The sequence below is a fragment of the Toxorhynchites rutilus genome, chromosome 3 (genome assembly GCF_029784135.1).
Source record: "Toxorhynchites rutilus septentrionalis strain SRP chromosome 3, ASM2978413v1, whole genome shotgun sequence".
NCBI lineage: Eukaryota > Metazoa > Arthropoda > Insecta > Diptera > Culicidae > Toxorhynchites > Toxorhynchites rutilus.
Window position 1 is genome coordinate 82,401,006 of NC_073746.1, and position 14,068 is coordinate 82,415,073.

Sequence of the window (14,068 nt, forward strand, 5' to 3'; positions counted from 1 at the left end):
TTCTATAACAGGGGTATTATGAAGTTGGCATCTCGTTGGGAACAAGTCATCGAACAAAACGGCGCATATTTGACATAAAACAGATGATTGTAACTAATTTTATGAACAAATGAAAATTCAACAAAAAATACCGCAGGACTTTTTAGACAGCCTAAAAAATATATATATATATATATATATATATATATATATATATATATATATATATATATATATATATATATATATATATATATATATATATATATATATATATATATATATATATATATATATATTAGGCTGTCTAAAAAGTCCTGCGGTATTTTTTTTTAATTTTCATTTCATTTCATTTTTTTCATTTTTTCATATATATATATATATATATATATATATATATATATCAAAAAATTGTAAATAAATAAATCTAGAAATAAATAAACAACACAACACGTTCTTGTAAATTGTACATCTTGACACTAAAAACCATCCGATCAGACTGAAGAAGTACCCGAATATTAGAATATTATCGTCCCGAATTGGGAAATGCAGTGTAACCATCGACGGAGCGAAAAAATATAAGGAGCTATTCGTTTTTTTTTTTGCGTGAGCGTTTAATCTGAAAGACCCTGTATGAAAAGTGACCATCGAATTTTCAAAGTTATTTTCTTCAAAATGTTGATTCCCACGGAAAACTACTCATGAAAAATTTCAGCTCAATCGGATTTATTTACTAGTGTTGCACAGCCGTCAAAGTTTGATTTTTTTTAAACCGAAAATTATCCAAAGTCATGTAATTTGAAGATATTTGAAATCGAAAAAAATTTTGTTTTGAAAACCCCGATTTCATATAACCATTTTTATTGGCACTCTAATGGCCCCCCACCCGATGAACGGGATGAAATATAAAATGAGGCATATTTGTTTCGCTAATACTAATTTTACCATTTAAATTTTTTCTTCACATACAGGTCGGACTCGATTATATGTGATTCGATTATATACAATTTTGGACTCGATTTGGAACAAGATTTATCTTTTTATATTTCAAATATGGCTTATTTCAGGAAGAAATGTAATCTTTCAACGTTAAGGTGAAGTTGAAGTGGCTATGACATGTACAGTGAGGTAAAAATCGTGATTTTTGAAGATTTTGCCTGAACTTTCACCAGGAATTGTTTATATCGATATTGCAGCCAAATTAAGGAAGATAGAAATTGGACGTCAAAGAAAAAATTGTAGAGCGGTCAAAGAACTTCAATTTAATTGATAGAAACAATCTAGTTTAATACAATTTTTAGGAGAAAAGTTTTTCACTTCCAAAATGTTATTAAAATCCACTACATTATCCTGTGTGTGTAAATTTTCTCGTCTTTCAAATTAAAGCTTCAGAATCGTCTTCCGTAGCGTACTTTTTAATGTAGAGCCAGTTTGAGGCAACAGAGTCCGAAACAAAACAAGGTCCTATAACTCTGTCATTGTTGAAATTCGAACATACGCGTAGAAGGATTTTATTCATCAAATATGATCGTCTATCACCTCATGAGAGAATATGTATAAATTTATTTTTTCATTGGGCGAAAGGTGTTTTCTGACTTTAAGGGGATGAATCAAAAATCAAATTCCTCTTCTATTTAAAAAAAAAACGAAAAATACATGCAAAAAAAAACAAATAAAAAAAATTTTTTTTGGCTCGACTATATACAGGATTCGATTATATACAGTGAAAAGAAATCAAAAACTGCGTATAAACGAGTCCAAGCTGTATTATGTTATATATTGTATTGAATCTCATTTATGGTTGTGTTCCATTTACCCGAAAGTAACAAATACCCGAATGCAACATGTACCCGAATGTGACATTTACCCGATTGTTACAAATACCCGAATGCGACATTTACCCGAATGCAACGTTTACCCGAATGAAGAAGGAAAAACTCCGACAAATCAGATTATGAGTTTTATCGAATCTCCTGTTGATAAATAAGATAAAATCAAAACAACATGGAAGAGCAACAAAAATACAAAGTTCAATGAGAAATTTTAATGAGGAATTTCGAAACAGTACCTACGTATTTACCACCGCAGCGTAGTTTTTATCGTGAATTTATTATTTCGTGATGAAATTTATTCTGAGGTCAATGTAATGAAGGCAAAGTCCCCATTTAACGAGAATAAGGAACCGAGGCGGCACCAGGCCCAGGTGACGTAATCCGAGTCGGCCGCCATTCCGCCGTCAAAATCGGCGGCCTCTCGCTATGTTTGAAACATAGGAGACGATCCTCTAGTTAGGTCCGACCGAGTATTAGTGAGCATCGGGCGGCATACATTTATCTGGTGCATTACGTTCGCCCGGTTAATTATGCATGTCATGCATTTTGATTGCCTGGTTACAAACGTGATGCACCAGGCAAATGTATGGAAAAAATCGGAAAATTGAACCTAGAATTGTTCAATTTTGGGCGGGACGAAGTTCGCCGGGTCAGTTAGTTTGAAATAAAAGTTAGTAAACCGTAATATACATTCCTATCCATTTACTGTTTAACTTCTCATTAGAAAGCCACACCGGACATTATTCCAACAATCCTTAATAACCAACTGATACCAGTTGCATTTTCGAGTCCAAGCTCCAAAATAAACTCCGTCTGCACATGCAATGCTCGAACCGCTGGAACCACCCGACTCTCGTCGAACGTCTGTTATCGTAAACCGCATTCAAATCCAATCGGTTTTTGCTACCGCACAAGCACTTCATTTGGAAATGTTGTTAATTGAATAAACATAATCTCGCATGGGGCGGAACAAAAAAAATAACCATTCGCCATCTAATATTTAATTGATCGGCGTCACTCGATAAGGCCCCCAAACCATTTATGGTTTTGTATAACACGTCCCATATGACAGATGAAACGCAGAATGCAGCGACACTTCTCGCTAGCCCAAAAGGATTCCCCGAAATGCTTGCATCTGTTGAGTTTATTTATTTTGCTCTGCTCCGCGGCGTCCTCCCTCGAGAGATCTCTGGTGCTGTGTAGGGACAAAAAAGGGCGTCAAGTTGCAAACGAACCTTCCATTCCGGTATAATTGCTCCCAAGTTGTTTTACACGACAGCTTCGCTAATGTTCACACTTTTTCGCCGATTGGATTTCCGCGGCGGCTGCGGCGGCGGATTCGCTCTTTCCGACATGTTTGAATATTTGTCATTGCTCCCGCGGATCTTGATGTGTTTGGATTTTATTTCGCTGCGAGAGAATGAAAAACAATACGAATTCCTTCCGATCCGAATCTTTGGGTGCTGGCTGTATGTGAGTTTGCACGGCAATTCCAAGAATCGCGATGCTCAGTCTGCACAGCCAAAACATTTGAGAATTCGTTGCTTTAGACGATGGTTGCACAGATCTAACCGAGCTATTAAATTCCGATCATGAAAACCACAAAAACGTAGTTTGTCGAAAACGACAGAGATTTATTATTCATCACATCGCAAGACCCATAAAAGTTTTTGCTTTTTGCCAAAAATGCGTAAGGTTGAAACATGATGCATATACGACATTATAGTACCTTGTGTGTTATACGGCGCAAAGAAACGAAAAATAATGAAATATTGTCCAATCGTCGAAAGCATACATTTACTCTTCCTACGGCTCGAATATCTGCCAGTGGGACGCGTATCTCTCCATCGTCAAAATCCAATAAAACGTTTATTTTATAGGACAATATCTTTCCGCCGATCTCCGCCAACAAGTTTGCCGAATGCTAATCTCCGCGCCGCATTACCATGAGTTCCCACAATCTAATCGGTCGCGGTTGTCCATTTTTATTATCTTTTAATTTTGATACTTTATACTTTAAGGCCTCACCTCACCTTGTGGATAGACTTTAACTCCAGCCAGAGAATCCCGAACGAACACAGTTCGCTCGTGGCAATCGCCTTATTAATTTATTTCAAGATAGCGATGACACGTCATTTTCTCGTCCACGGGTTCGATATCCAGAAAAGGTCCTGCCAAGGTTTGCACGAATCAACAATCCAGGTAAATGTGCCATTTGCATAATTATTGGGCAAAAAAAATTCACCAATGACATAAGCCACCATCGCCTCTGTTTTCGCGAAGCGAAAAGGTAAATCCGGGAAGTAATCGATTTTTTTTTCTTTAGAAACCATCCAAACATTTCGCAACCGTGACAAAATAATCAGATTCTACTACTAGAGTAGCCAACGCAAACGCCGCACTACCATTGTCTGTCGCCTCATGCTGATTCTCCCAGCATGAACCTAGTCGGGAAACTAGGGGCAGCAGAAGTCCGCTTGCTCGCGCGCGCAGGAAGCGTGATAAATTATGTGTGCCGCTTCTTTTGAATCCACCCGCCCGCGAAACGTGCGATGTCACTCGGTGTCATTTCGAAGTCCGTCGGCGCATAATGCTAATCAGTCGTGACGTTTCTACTGCGTCAACCGGTGGGATTATTATGCGAATCCAATCAACCAACCCACGACCAACATTAGCGGCGGGCGATTTATGGTAGATAGCGATAGCAGCGTGGCGCAGCATTTGGGTAGAGGTGCATAAGGCTTTATCGTAACGGGCGTATATATCGGTTGACTAGTTAATTGAATTTCATTATGATGTAGGTTGTAAGAGGAACAATAAACGTCGAATCCGGAAGCGAATGTAGGATTATAGTCTACGGCGACTATGTTATAACAAATTATATGAGAATGGTTCAAGAAAACTCAAATCGGTTCAAGTAACAAGCAGTATGAAATTTTTAAGCAGCATTTCACCAACCTAAAGATGGACATCAACTCGTTGCCCTACCTGCAAAGAGAAGAAATTTAGAAACATTAATAAATGAAACGAATAAATAGATAGAGAGGTATTGAATTTGGTATTGGACGTATTGTATTGGACGAGATTGAATTAGATATTTAAAAATTTGAGTATTTATGTCGATCTGGCAGGTAGCTTGTGTTTGACAAGAAATTGAAATATGAAGATACATTAAGTATTCTGGGAATAATTAAGGAAGTCCAAAGAGTAATACAAAAATTGTATGAGCTTTTCATATATTTTTGAGAAATTGAAAAAAAAACATTTCTGAGAAAAATGAATTTAAATTTTTCTAATATTTTTTTTAAAGTAAATAATTTTTAGATACATTTTAATATTCTTGAATACAATTTTTAAAAAAATAAGTATTCCATTTCATTAGTTGATCAAAATTTCGTAAGTTTTATAGGTTTTTAGTTAGATTTTTTTGTAAAAAAAATATGAAGTTATATGATTTGCTAAATTTTGGAAAAAAGTGTCATTGAAAAATATTAAACAATTAAAACAACACAAATGAAGCATACATTTCTACAAAATTCAAGAACTAATCAAGCAAACTGAACCACATTTGGCATGTGGAGGTTTTAGGGAGCAAGAAACACTTCTAAGGTGGTTCAACACTCCTCCTACCTTTCTGAAGAGGGGACGGGTGAGGTCTGCCATAGAAATGAAACAGTTTTGTTAGAAATACTAAGAATTTTATAGTGAAAGGTAAATTCAACGGGGTCATTTAGAAGATCAATCAATGAACAGTTCTGCGATTGGACCCATGAACTTGCTCATAGTAAGAAAACGTGAATGTTTAAAGGTATTGATAACAAAACACATATTTTGGGCGGGACGAAGTTTGCCGGGTCAGCTAGTATTAATATAAATAACCCATACTATAATCTACAAGTCATCGATACATTGGAAGAAGGGCACTACTACAAGGAAAAATAGTGCCACTAGGATATCAGAACTCTTCAATTTTAATTAAGACTAGTTTTGAATTCAAGAAACTTTTCTTAAAAATAATGTCACTTGAAAGCTTCTCGTCTGATAGAGACATGTAATTTTCAACACACGAAAAATAAACTTAATCGAAATCAAAACACAAAAATACGTATTTTTTGTTCTGAAACAATACCTCTTGCATATTCTGAAAATGCACATTCGTCCCTTGCACAACAATTGATATCCTGTTTTGAGCGTTTAAAAACCATTTAGCAATTATCTTCATAGTTCTTTGAAATGATTCAGTGCATCTTAGACTATCATTATCGATGACATCCTTTCCCCATTGCAATAATGATGTGCCGAAATATGGTAATCCGGATTCGCATCAATATTTTGCTCGTCATTTCAACTTAATCGGCGTTACAGGATCATTATTACTGCCATTCTGATAATATGATGTGACTATTGGTGATCGTGTGAGGAACACTGCAGGTCGTAGATCTACGTTTAACAGGAAGGTATATGGTGTAAAAAAATGTATTAACTGAACTCGACCATTTCTTGCTAGATCGCGTCAATTGATTGGAAAAAAATTGGCGCATTTATTACAATCAAGAAAGATTTTTTTTAAACATCAAAAGAATTATAATTGAGTGACTCAGAAGAAAAGGGGTGTAAGTGACTTGATCGATTGCTCTTCATCAACTTTTTCCTTAGTTAATAACTCAACTGCAAAAACGTTCCAATTTGAGTTTGCTATAGAATCCGATAGATGAGGTTCTGACATATCTTCCACATATCTAGGTTATGTCCAAAAGGGAGAGCCAGGGGAGATAATCGCGTTAAATCCCACTTTCAGATTGACCTTATTTGTGCTCCAAAAATATATCCATTCAATTGCGAAAACAATCGTAGCTAGCGTCTGTCATTCTGTACAAGAGAAAAAGAAGAAGAAGCCGCACACTATAAATATCGCGTTCTGGTCAACCCTGGCTTCTATTTTGCTACCGTGTTGAATGAACGTGCATTTTCAGAATATGCAAAATAAGCAAGCATAGTGCAGAGATTATACTGACGCACAGAAACAAAGCAGAAAGGAAATGTTAACCAAACCGGGTATAAAATAAATCTAATTTCCAATAAAATACTGGTCTCGCTTCAGGTAGCGAGCAGCCAATATTTACATCAGGGTGCCAATGAAATTGGTCATCTCGAAATTCAAAAAGTTACCCCATAAAAAATATCACAGCCTCGGAAAAACACCCTATGCAATGTATCAGCTCAATCGGACTTAGGGGAGAGTGGCGCAAACCGGTCAAAGTTTGAGTCTTTTGAATATCGAAAAATCATCCAACGCCACCCCCCTCCCCCCCCCCCCCCCTTGGATGATTTTTCAAGGTAATCGCGGTTTTCGAAAAAAAAAAATTGATGCCAAATGTCCTAAAATTGCATAAAACGTCCATCTCTCTTATCTCTACAATCAAAAATATTATTTTTTTATTCAACTATTTTAAAAAAAATTAATTTTGATGTCGAAATGGTTGAACAATGTCAGTCATGTGAGTCACATTGTTTTGGATTTTTCCCGTGTAACCGTTTTAGCTTGTTTCTTGATTCTTCGAATATTCGAGCTGAGTTCTCATGTCATAATGCTCGCAATTCACTGTCTTCGATTTACATATCAATAGAATATTTACTTGCTTGCAATTCACTGTCTTCGATTTACATATCAATAGAATATCTACTAATATTAGAGCGCAAACTACGTTAAAGCCCTAACCATTTCTACGAACGCATTTCGCAACCAACTGGACTGAGTACATTATTTCCATTCTATTAAACTGTCGAATTCAATACATGCCTGAAACTTCCAACTAGATCAATATAAATCGACAAGCTGATAGATAAAAACATGAAACACTCAATCCATCAAAAGATAGGCAAGCAAGGGAGATAGTGTCAAAATCGCGCTCGCATTGTTAATGGTCTTTTCAAACCCTATTCCTACTTATTACACGCTGTCTAAACCGACCTATTCTTGCTCACTACTTTCCGTTCCTGTCGCCTCGTCGCGGGGTTCCATGGAATATGTTTATGACTATCGTTCCGAAGGCTATCTGTTCGTTTTATTCTCTCCCTCTATCAATGTCGAACAGTTCTTTCAAATGTATTGGATTCAAAAGCATCACAGATCGTTTGTTGAATAATTTATGATGCCTGTAATTGAAGTGCCAATAAAAACAATACACACAAACACAACCAAGGAGCCAACGCTGTGTCGAGAAGGGAATGAGATTGGGAAACGCTTAAATACTGAATAAGATATTGAACTGAAAAAGATTTTGTTCCATCCGGTGGCTCGGTCGTAATGTCAAAACTCAGCGATTATCGCTGACAAGATGCAATGAGCTCGAATCATTAAAACCACACGCATGTGTGGCATGGTTCAGTCTGATATAAATATAATCGAGAAGCATGAGCGTATGGTCATCGGCAGGGTATTACCATTTCATTGAGCTATTTTCCTCCTGGATATGAATATTCCAGACGGAAAGCCGATTGCATTTTATATATGCACGCACATGCAGCATTAGTTTCAAATCAATGAATTAATCCGTGAGGTAGAAAGAGACCTATGCCTGTGCAAACGGGTAAGACAGTCAGTGGAGATAAGACGGACATACGAATGATTTGTATAGTAACTTTTTTTTTTGACGTAGGACTACGTCTTTCATTTCTATACCGGGGTGTAAAATCAAAGTTTCGAAAACGAAAGCGTTACGCCGGAGACCGAGTTTTTGAGCGTTAATAGCTCCTAAACAACTGAACGAAATGGTATGATAAACTCTTCATTCGAAAGATAAAATGTCTACGCGTTATATACTTGTTACTTTTTGATCCAAAAACTTGTTTCAATAGTCTTAAAATTGCTTTCAAAACAGGCTATTGAAATCACCAATCGGTATATAAGCGAGCGGCGCTCGGAAATCCACTCAGTTCTAATTGAACAGCGATTGGAGCATGTTGTCGCTGTTGTGGTGAAGCTCTTCATTTATCATGAAAGCGCGGATGAACGGTGTCACCAAGAGCATGTTTGTGCTCCCTAGGCCAGAAGGGAATCTATCAGGAGGAGAGTGATGCCACAAACGGTTCCCTGGGAAGACATCGCTACACACACATACACGCGCGGCTATTAACAGGTGGTTATCGAGTTGGCATTAACCACTGGTGGGCTTCCAGTATCGAGGAAAATGTGGAAATATCTAATCGTTACTGAACATAATCTGCCAGCTCCTCTGGGAATTTTCAAAATATATTCATGTGAAAGAGTTTAATTGAATGTTTTCTATCCATGTAACACTGTGACCAAATACATTTGGTTTTGTGGTTTTTCAATCAATCGCAATTAACAGGATAGCTTCAGAAGATTATTCTTCCCCATCAGTAGGATATTTCCGTATCCAATATTGTATGCGCCCGCAATCGATTATTGCTCAGTCGCCGAAAGTTCCGAGCTCAGAGAGTTCATTCCCCTCTAGTTTGCCTTCCAAATTGCCATCGTAAACCACACCTTCTCTCGATTCAATCACACACAAAAAGCATACTTAAGCGATATTCTGGTGGTGAGACACATTCATTTCGTGAGGACATCGACAAGACAACATCGTTGCCTAACGTGCTGGAGGAGGTGGACGGCGAAGGATCGACATATACACGCGCAGAACTCTTTCCGTTAGGATGCCATTCAGCATCGAGAAAGTTCCGGAAAGATCTAATCATTGCTGGAAAATAATCTGCCAGTTCCTTTGGGAATTTTCAAAATATATTAATGTGAAAGAGATTAATTGAATGTTTTCTATCCATGTTACACTGTGACCAAATATGTTTCAATCAAGTGCTATTAACAGGTGGTTATCGAGTTGGCATTAACCACTGGTGGGCTTCCAGTATCGAGGAAAATGTGGAAATATCTAATCGTTACTGAAAATAATCTGCCAGTTCCTTTGGGAATTTTCAAAATATATTCATGTGAAAGAGTTTAATTGAATGTTTTCTATCCATGTAACATTGTGACCAAATATATTTCAATCAAGTGCTATTAACAGATGGTTATCGAGTTGGCATTAACCACTGGTGGGCTTCCAGTATCGAGGAAAATGTGGAAATAACTAATCGTTACTGAAAATAATCTGCCAGTTCCTCTGGGAATTTTCAAAATATATTCATGTGAAATAGTTTAATTGAATGTTTTCTATCCATGTAACACTGCGACCAAATATGTTTCAATCAAGTGCTATTAACAGATGGTTATCGAGTTAGCATTAACCACTGGTGGGCTTCCAGTATCGAGGAAAATGTGGAAATATCTAATCGTTACTGAAAAAAGCTGCCAGTTCCTCTGGGAATTTAAAATTACATTCATGTGAAAGAGTTTATTTTAATGTTTTCTATCCATGAAACACTGTGACCAAATACATTTGGTTTTGTGATTTTTCAATCAATCGCAATTAACAGGATAGCTTCTGAAGATTATTCTTCCCCATCAGTAGGATATTTCCGTATCCAATATTAGATGCATAAAACCTTGTGCCTCCAACGTAACGCTCTCGTTTTCGAAGTTCTCCAAATATTCATTCATTCAGAATGAATTCAGATTCAACTTCAAACAAATGATCTCTAAATCAACGATAGTCCTACGTCACCCTTGCGGTTATACCATAGATATAACCCACTTCCTGTTTTTTCAACTAGCAATAATCTCACCTCTGATGTACCTCATTGGTTACGATATCGCCACTGCGCAAAGCATTTAGTAGCATGTTGGATTTCATATTTCTGCCGAAATTGATTCCGCATGCGTACGTAGATTTTGGGACTTCAAAATTAGGCATTGTGGTTTTTTTCTAAAATTTAATTCACTGGTGGTTATATCCCGGTATATAAGACAGCATCAAAATGATTTTTGGTATGTACCAAAAATTAAACTCATTAGTAAGTGTAAAAATTAAATTATTAAAATAATTGTGCAGGTGGGGTGAAATAAACCATCTGCACCCAAACTAAGGTTGGCAGAAAAGATTCTTTAACATTAAATGCACATTTTTAAAGAGTATTAAAATATTTGTATGTATGGAGCAGACTTCTTATTCCCTCAGACTGAATGTCAGCTTGGAATTGTACCCAAAAGGAAATCCTTGGCTGGATTGTAAGGCTGTTCCACACAACCACGCTATACATATAACCGCTGGTGCTATTATACCAATGAACGAGAATATTACACCACATTTTAATTAATTTGGATCTTATGAGTATACCTGGAGGAGAGCTTTTTATGCTGTGAGTAAAACGGAGAGCGTAACAAACTGTTTTCTACCTTCGATGCGATGCGCTTGAGTAAATGTTTTTAAGCTCATTTAATTCAATTTATAGGATGTCAAAAAATGTGCTAAATATTTATTCTCGGTATTTTTGGGTATTTTAGGGATTTATTTTGCAATCAAACCGCCAAATGTATACTTCCCAGCAGCTGATTGCAGCCGAAGCAAAATGGTTTATGCTGCTGAAAAGCACGACATCACTTCTTGAATGATTAACATGTTTTATCGACATTTAACGGACATTCGAAATAATTTTCCTTGGTTGAATAAAATCGATGAAGTAGTACGCATTGTATACGCGACACTTTTTATGGAATATTTGACCGATTAATTAGAAAAAACAGTGTATTGAAATGCAAGAAACTGCATTTAAGCATGAGTTTCCAAAGAGAATGCTCCCGTGTCCGAGTGGTTAGCGTCACACCTAACATGCCGGGGGTTCGGGTTCAATTCCCGTACTGGTTGGGGGAATTTTTCGTGTGAATTGCATTCAAGGCGTGTTATTTGGCATATAAATCTCAACTAAGTACTAATTCAGCGAAGATTAAATCTGTGATCTGTCATGATTTTTCAAATTTAAATTCGTAGAGTATCTTCAAAAATCATACACATGTGTCAGAGTTTAATATTTCTGGAAGTAAATTTAGATAAAATCATTAGAGTTCCAGGCGAATTTTACTTTATTGTCGCTAAACCATTAAAAACGGATTCATTCTAGTGATTCTTTGATTTGTCCGATAGAGAGATGTGTGTGCTACCCGTACCCAGCTGGCGGCACACATATCATACAGGATCCTTCGGGTTCAATTCTAGTGGTGGCCGAAATATATTGCAACTGGTACACGCTAAATTTGATTAGTACACAATATCTTCATCAACTTCAAATGGAAATATCTAATGGCCGAACTTTCAGCAAATCTAAAATAAATCAATTCACAATGGAAAAGTAGGCCGCCTAGATAAAGCACTTCACAGCTCTCAAAACTCCTGTCACAATGGATTCGCGTGACCAAAAGCGATCTTCTTCGGAGCAGCCAGAACCCATTGCAGAAAAACGGGCACGTGTCGGGACACCTACGGAGAGCCCCTACCCTCATGAAGATGATTCGGTGATCTATGTGGGCATGGTCGAGCCCCCAGTTATAGATCTCACAGAAGACAGCGCATCGGATGTGTCGTCGTATAATATAGAAATTCTCATGACTCCACCAGCAGCAGATGATTCGGATTCAAAAAATGCAAGTTTTTTCACTCGTAATGATGACGAGAATAATGTGGAAAAAGAAGAAGATGAAGATGAAGTGGTGGAAGATGATATGGGGAAAGCGGACGACGAGAAGAAAAATTCATAAGCTGTGTAGATCCCGAAAACTGCTTCGATATGAAACGAGATTCGTCTATCAATCAGCATATATTTTGTATATTCTCTTAGACAAAATCATATATATTTAATAATAATTTTTAAAACATGAAAATCTTTCTTCTCAAAAGCCTGTTTAGCAAGTCCACAACGAACGTTCCTGTTTTGAAAATGGGTAGCAGGAGATTGTCCTGAATTGTACAATCCAAAACCTAACGAAGACGGGATGGGAAACAGCTCTCCTCAACTCTCATCCAAATAGATATAAACGATTCAAAAAAGTATCGAATTGTTTCAAAATCCTTTGTTTTCTCAAACGCCCAAGAAGTTGTTCCAGGAAAGAAATTTAGCTCAAATTAAGAAATAATTAACGAAATCGAGGTCTATTTTTAACTTTCTTTGATGGAAAATTTCTCGACCAGAACGAGAATCGGACCCAAAACAATATAATGTGTGACGCTAACTACACTCTGTCCAACATCTATAAGACCACCCTGATTCTATTTCGTTGCAACACAAACAGTTAGAATTTCAACAAGATACATTCATACATTGTTGTTTGCTCGGAATAAAGTATATTTAACGCCAATTTCGTTCAAAAGAGTTGTTTTTTTATTTATTTTGCTTAAATATGATAATTTCATTTTTTTCTAGTTTCTATAAGACCACTTCAAAATTGTATTGTCAATGAAAAATTCAAAACGATCGGCTGCTTTACATGTCAATAACTGGTAACCTTGCCAATTCGACTAATAACCTTGAAAATTCGTGTTGGAATACTGTTTACCAAATTGTGCTGAACGGATTTCTCGATATTTTTCCATTTTTCCGAAATTGCGACATTGAGCTTTTCAATCGTGGTGTACCGTTTTCCCTTAGTGTAGATTCTACGTACAAGGATCCCCCCCTAAGATTTTCAACAGGATTCAAGTCTAGAGGGCGAGCCGGCCAGTCCAAAAAATTAAGTTTTTGGTCCTAAATCCATTGTTTAGTTTTCTTGCTGGTATGAATAGTAGCATTGTTTTGCTGGAATGTGATTTTTTTGTGACGATATCCGCGCAAAAACGGTAGAAGAGAGGATTCCAGAACATGTGTGTAATCCTTGAATGATGTGAAAGCTATCTTGAGCTTTCCGGTTGCACAGAATCCCGCCCAAACCATGCACGAGCCTCCACTAAAATTCCTGGTTGAAAAATACTGTTCCTTCTTCCGTAAATCACGCCAGTACCCGTTGAAACCATGAGGACCATACAAATTAAACTTTTGTTCGTCAGTGAAAATAATCTATACATTGAAGAATTTTCCGTTATGGGATATAGCAAAATGTATTCTTTTGTAAACATTCCTTGTCACAACATACCATGTCCCACTATCGGTTCATGTAAGCTTTGGAAAAACTCTGACGTCTTCCGACGTGAGATGGTTTAAGATGAGGAGTTTTAACCTTTTAAGCCCTCTTTATGTGAGGATATTTAACTAAAATTTGTATTCGAACCTGTTCTAGCTATTTCCCGCTTATCCTGGTCAGAGAGCATCGATCTTAGCTTTATAGCTCTCTCCTTCTTATCGTGTACTTGAGG

At 36.9% G+C, this 14,068-nt stretch overlaps 1 protein-coding gene and 1 pseudogene across 1 annotated transcript in view; both read right to left on the reverse strand.

Annotated features, from left to right (window-relative positions):
- LOC129774718 (bone morphogenetic protein receptor type-1B) overlaps window positions 1-14,068 on the reverse strand; it is a 422,669-nt gene that overhangs the window by 325,875 nt on the left and 82,726 nt on the right. The window lies entirely within an intron of this gene.
- On the reverse strand, window positions 10,488-10,559 carry LOC129780916 (U4 spliceosomal RNA; annotated as a pseudogene).